At 38.6% G+C, this 7007-nt stretch overlaps 1 protein-coding gene and 1 pseudogene across 3 annotated transcripts in view; one reads left to right on the forward strand and one right to left on the reverse strand.

The window, feature by feature from the left end:
* The window catches only part of UGT2B15 (UDP glucuronosyltransferase 2 family, polypeptide B15), a 37373-nt gene that overhangs the window by 20697 nt on the left and 9669 nt on the right, over nucleotides 1–7007 (reverse strand). The gene's annotated exons all lie outside the window — the stretch shown is intronic.
* Nucleotides 2042–4985, forward strand: LOC102847387 (annotated as a pseudogene).

Consider the following 7007-nt stretch of genomic DNA (forward strand, 5'->3'; position numbering starts at 1 on the left):
GTGAGAATCTTTGTCTTCTTGACATTGAGCCTCAATCCATATTGGAGGCTGCAGTCCTTGATGCTCTGCAGCAAGAGCTTCAGGTCCTCCTCAGTTTCAGCAAACAGGGTTGTGTCATCTGCGTAATGCAGACTGTTGACAGATCTTTCACCAATCCTGACCCCACATTTCTCTTCATAGAGCCCCACCTCCAGGATAATCTGTTCTGCATACAGGTTGAGAATGTATGGAGACAGGACATCCCTGGTGTGCTGTTTCACAGTCTGCCCTAACCTTGTTGTGACTACTGACGCTGTATTTATACATTTTCTTTTTCAGAGATACAATAAATCTGATCCCTTTGTAATCCAGCAGGAAATTTCTGTATGCGTATTCTTGTGTTATGTACTGTAGAGTTGCCTGAGACTCATAGCAACTCTATGAACAACAGCTCTGAACCTTGGCTTACCGTAAGCCAACCTCACAGTCTGTGGTACACATGCCAGTCTCATTTTGTTAATCCATCTCATGCAGAGTCTTCCTTCCTCTCCTGCACTGATCCTCCAAGCAAGATGCTCTTCTCCAAGGACTGGTCATTCCTGGTAATGCCCAAAGTATGTCAGATACAGTTTCAAAATTCTTGCCTCCAAGAAGCAACCTGGTTTCATTCTTTTCAGCACAGACCCAATTGTTCTCTTGGAAGTCCACTGTATGTTCAATACTCTTCTCCAGCATCATAACTCAAAAGCATCAATGATTCTGTCTTCCTTAGTCATTGACTAGCTCTCTGAAGCATAGCAAGTAATTATAAAGACCACGGCCTGGATGAGGCTTGCTCTTGAAAGGATGGCTAAATTCAACTAGGATAGATGCAAAGATGCCAGAGTAAAAAGGTCTACACAGAAGGTTTCAAAGGGCAAACCTCAACCAGCAGTTAAAAACACACACACACACACACCCTACACCTAATAACACCCCCCCCAAGGGCAGCTCAAGAAGACAAAGCAAAATATTATAAAGGAATAGGCAAAGAGCTGGAGTCAGATAATAAAAATGGAAGAAATTGGCATCATTGTTCTTCAGCACTCTGGAGACATCCCGGACAGCAGATTTACCTAATGCAATTCGTCTTTTGATTTCCTGTCTGCTAGTGCTAAGAGTGTTAATTGTAGAACAGAGCAAGCTGAAATTGTTAACACCCTCAATCTCTTTTTCATCTATCATGATGCTGTCAGTTAGCTCAGTGGTGAAAATCTTTGGTTCTTCTTGAGCTTCAGTCCATAATGGAGACTTTATTCCTTGATCTTCTGCAATGTATACTTCAGGTCCTCCTCAGTTTTGGTAAGCCAAGTTGTGTCATCTACATAGCATAGGTTGTTGATGAGCCTTCCTCCAATTGTGATACCACATTCCTCTTCATCATACAGTACCACCTCCCAAATGATCTGTCCTGCATATAGATTTAAAAGGTATGGAGACAGGTTGCATCTCTGATGCACTCCTTTATGGATTTTAAACCGTGCACTGGTTCCCATGTTGTGAACAGGAAAGAAGGTTCAGTAGTTGGAAAACATAGACTTTATGACAGAAACAAGCCTGGAAATAGAATGATGGAATTGTGTACAAACAATGATTTATTCATTGCAAACACCTAAGAAACACAAATTTTAATTATATACATGGACGTCACCTGATGGAATTACATCTGTGGAAAGAATTGTTGCAGAAGCTCAATATCAGCTGTGAAAACTAGGTGGAATAGATCATTAACTACTCATATGCAAGTTAAAGTTGAAGCTAAAGAAAATAAAATCAAATCCACAAGAACCAAAATTTAACCTTGAATTTGAAAATCATCTCAGGAACTTGTTGGAGACCTTGAACACTAATGAACAAAGACTAGATGAGCTGTGTGAGAATATTAAGTATATCATGCAGGAAGAATGCAAAAGATCATTAAAAGAGAGAGGAACAAAAGACCGTGGTGAATGCCAGCAGAGATTCTGAATACTGTACTACAGAGAAGCCAAAGTAAAGCCAAACTAATCAGGAAATTAACGCCATGACTAGAAAATATCAAAAGGCAGCTCGGGAAGACAGAGTGTAGTAATAAAATATGCAAGAAGCTGGAGTCAGAAAACTAAAAGAATTGAACTCACTCAGCATTTCTTAAGCTGAAGAAACTAAAGAACAAGTTAAAGCCTTTAGTTGCAATATTCAAGGATGCTGTGGGAAGGGTATTGGATGAAGACTATAGTCTTTGATTTTTAGTAGCAAGTGTTGCAAATGCTCTTTATTTTTTGCAAACAAGACTGTGTCATACATAGCACATGTTTTCAATGAATCTTCCTTTAAACCTGATGGCATATTCCATATAGCCCAGTCTCCATATAGCCCAGCCTCTTGAATTATTTACTCAGCATACAGATTTAATAGATATTGAGAAAGTATACAATCTTGATGAATAATTTTGTTGATTTTAAACTATACAGTGTTTCCTTGTTCAATATGTGCAACAGCTTCTTAGTCTATGTATAGGTTTCACATGAGCACAACTAAATTTTCTGGGATTATCATTGTTCTCAATATAATGCATAAATTGCTATGCCCATACAGTCAAATGCCTTTGCATAATCAATAAAACATAAGTAAGAACCTTTCTGATATCCTTGGTTTCAGTCAAGATTAATCTGACATCAACAGTGATAATTCACATGGTAGGACCTCTTCTAATCCAGCTTCTATTTCTTTCAGTTCTTTGTATATGTACTGTTCCAGCTGCTTTTGAATAATCTTCAGCAAGATTTTGATTAAATGTTATATTAATGATATTGTTTAATATTTTATTTCTCTGTTGGAGCACTTTTTCTGAGGGTCGGGGGCTTGGAAACATAAGAAGAGAAAACTCTTCCAATCAATTGTCCAGGAAGCTGTCTTCCAAATTTCTTGGGATAGATTAGTGAGCATATTCAGGGCTATATCTGTATGTTGGAACATGCCAATTGGTACTTCATCAATTTGGGGGGCCTTATTTTTTGCCAATGCCTTAAAGTGAAGTTTGAACTTCTTTCATAATTACTTTTGGTTCTAAATTATATGCTACTTCCTAAAATATTTCAATATTGACCAATTATGTTTGGCATAGTGCCTCTGTTTTCTCCATCTTCTTTTGATGCTTCCTGTTTCAGTCAATATTTTACCCATAAGAATGGTATGCAAAATTTTTAATCAGATCATTATGTATTATGCTTGGTATGGCAATTCAAAGAATGGTATCATATTCATCTTCAAAAATAACACTTCAAGATCTATCCTGAAGTATATATAATACTGGGAGTGTTAAGATAGTATTCATACCCACACAAGAAATAACTGATAATATTATTATTATTATTACTTAAATGTAAGCACAAAACACTAAAGTAAGAGGAGAAAAAAGTGAGTACTTCTACCAATTTTACAGTCTGAAGTTGATCAAACATATAGTCAAGATGCATAATAGTAATGACTAGAATGTAAAAGTTGGAAGCAAAGAAAAAGGACTGGTACTTGGACAATATAATTTTCGTGAAAGAAATGAGACTGGAGATCAAATGAAAGAATTTTACACAATAAATTATTTGTTCATTCTCAATAACTTTTTTTAAAAAAGAAAGTAAAAAACAGCCAAAAAACCCCAAAACCTTTTCCTGTGGGAGCCACCAGGTTGAGAGGAGCGTGGCCTTCTCTCCCTGCCGTGGTGTGTGCTCATCCACTGATATCGGTGTACTCAGAAAAGGGAGAATCATCTGACAAAAATGTTACTCTGCCGGCTGTGTTCAAGGCTCCCATTCAGCCAGATATCGTGAACTTTGTTGATACCAACTTTCAAAAACAACAGACAGCCCTATGTCGTCAGCGACCTGGAAGGTCATCAGACCAGTGCTGAGTCTTGGGGTACTGGTAGAGCTGTGGCTCGAATTCCCAGAGTTAGAAGTGGTGGGACTTATTGCTCTGGCCAAGGTGCTTTTGGAAATATGTGTCGTGCATGTTTTTACCAACCAACCTGGCAGCATTGGCACTGTAGAGTGAACAGAACTCAGAAGCGCTATGCCATCTACTCTGTCCTGGCTGCCTTGACCTTACCAGTGCTAGTCATGTCAGAAGGTCATTGTATTGAGGAAGTTCCTGAGCTTCCTTTGGTGGTTGAAGATAAAGTTGAGGCTACAAGAAGACCAAGGAGGCTGTCTTGCTTCTTAAGAAACTTAAGAATTATATCCGACAGGTCTATGCCTCCCAGAGAATGAGAACTGGCGAAGGGAAAATGAGAACTCGCCGTCGCATCCAGCGCAGAGACCGTGTATTATCTAAAGCGAGGATAATGGTATCATCAAGGCCTTCAGAAATATCCCTGGAATTACTCTACTTAATGTAAGCAAATTGAACATTTTGAAAATTGCTCTTGGTGGGCATGTCGGCTGATTCTGCATTTGGATTGAAAGTGCTTTGAGAAAGTTAGATGAGTTGTATGGCACTTGGTGGAAAGTTGCTTCCCTCAAGAGAAACTATAAACTTTCTATGCACAAGATGATGAATACCAGATTCAGCAGAATCTTAAAAAGCCCAGAGATTAAGAGGGCCATCCGAGCACTACATAAGAAGATTCATCACAGAGTCCTGAAGAAGAACCTACTGAAAAATCTGAGAATCATGTTGAAGCTTAATCAATACGCAAAGACCACGTTCCGAAATGTCACTCTTCACCAGGCCAGGAATCACGAACTCCAGGTGGCTAAGGCAGCTAAAGCACTGGAGGCCAAATGGATAAGGACACTCCTCTAAGCAAGAAGCCTGTGGTAGGGAAGAAAGGTGCAAAGAAAGCTGCTGTTGTGAAGAAGAAGACCTAGAAGTCTGCAGTGGGAAAGAAGGCTGCAGCCACCAAGAAACCAGCAGCTGAGAAGCCAATAGAAAAGACACCTGCCACAGAGGAAAAGAAGCCTGCAGCATACACTCCTCCATTGGGATAGCTTGTTTTAAATAAATATCTAATCAAAAGGGAAAAGACAAAAACAAAACAAAAACCAAAACCTCAACAAAAAACAGTGATTTTACATTTGGACCTCACAATACAGAAAACAGATTGACTACATCTGTGGGAAGAGTTGATGGAGAAACAGTGTCAGCAGTTCAGCAAGACCAGTGACTGTCTATGGAACTTGCACTCATGTCAAGTCCAAAGTGAAGTTGATGTTGATGTTCTTAGGTGCCATCCAGTCAAGTAGTACTCATAGTGACTCTATGAACAGAAGTTCTGAACCCTGTGCTGTCTATCCTGTGCCATCCTCATGCTTCCTGACACAAAAGAGCACATTTGAAGTAGTTTATTGTGTCAATTCACCTGGCTGAGCATCTTCTTCTCCTTTACTGAACCTCCACCCTTTCCAGCATCATGTCCTTCTCCAAGGAGTAGCCCCTCCTAGCAACATGCCCAAAGTATGTGAGGAGAAGTCTCATCATTCCTGCCTCAAAATAGCACTCTGGCTACACTGTTTCCAAAGTTCTCTGTTCGTTCTCTTTGCCATTTGTGAGATGCTCAAATGCTCTTCTCCAACACCACACCTCAAAGGTATCAATTCTTTTTCTGTCATCCTTATTCACTGCGCAGTTCTCAGATGCATATATAGTAATCGGATTCATGGCCTGAATCAGGTGCACTTTAGTTCTCAAACTAAAAATTAGAGAAGTTTTAAACAAGTCCACAGGAACCAAGTCTTGAGGCTATTTTACCTGGGGTTAAAAACTGTCTCCAGAAAAGGATATAGCCCTGACAAACACCTTTCCTGATTTTAAACCATGTCATGTTCCCTTGCTCTTTTGATAACAGATTCTTAGTCTACATATAGGTTTCTTATGAACATAACTAAGGGGGAACTCTGGTGGCCTAGTGGCAAGAAGCTGTGCGGCAATTCCAAAGGCATGAGGGTTCAAGGTCACCACATGCTCTGTGGGAGAAGGATGAGCAATCTCCTCCTATGCAATTAACTGCCTCTGAAAACCTGCTGGAGGATCAACTATGAGTCAGTTCTGACTCTGTGGTACATAACAACAGCGTGAGATAATAACGACATGTTCTGGGATTCCCATTTTTCTCAATGTTAGTGATAATTTGTTATAATCTGCAAGTCAAATGCTTTTACATTGTCAATAAAACACAAATATCCTTTTTTTGGTATTCTCTGCTTTCAATCAAGATACATCTGAAATCAGCAATATCCTTGGTGCCACAGTCTCTTCTAAACACATTTTGAATTTTTGACAGTTTTTTGTAAATGTTTTATTTTAGTCTTTGCAATGAGAATAGAATTGGAGTAGAACAAAAGAGAAAGCATAGGAATGTTCAAAACAGAAAATAAGAAGACTAAAGTTAGAGGATGAGTGAAAAGGGGGGAAATCCTCAAAATAGACTGACACTGTGACTACAACAATGGACTTGAGCATGACAATATGGTGAAGATGAGGCAGGGTTCAGATCTGCTCTTTATGGGGTTGTTGTGAGTTGCAATTAACAGCATTTAACAACAACAACAACAGTATCATGAAACAGGAAATATTTTACTGGAGACTAAAACTACAAGCTCATATTTCTGTTATAAATAAGCAAAAACAGCATTACTTGTAAATAATGAAATTGTTTAAAGGGTTCCATATCATTGTTTATTGAATTAGAATGAAAATGTTACTCATGTATTGTGGTTGAATAACAAGGAAATTAGAAATAAAGAATGGAACCCAAACAATCAAACAACCAAAATCCTACAACCAAAAAAAAATTATCTTCAGAATAGTTTTGATACACTGGACACTAGTGGCTTAAAATTTGATAAGTTGTGGGGTGACATTAAGAATAGCATTTATAAAGAAACTAAAATAACAACAACAAAAGAATGAAACCAAAATATTGCAAAGACAGGAGGAAAAGTAAAGATCAAAATGGATGTCAGACAAGATGCTAAAACTTGCACTAGAATGGCTAGAGGACAAAAAAAAGG

This window comes from Elephantulus edwardii, unplaced genomic scaffold, assembly GCF_000299155.1.
Source record: "Elephantulus edwardii isolate Elephantulus edwardi_28Jun2011 unplaced genomic scaffold, EleEdw1.0 scaffold00192, whole genome shotgun sequence".
NCBI classification, from domain to species: domain Eukaryota; kingdom Metazoa; phylum Chordata; class Mammalia; order Macroscelidea; family Macroscelididae; genus Elephantulus; species Elephantulus edwardii.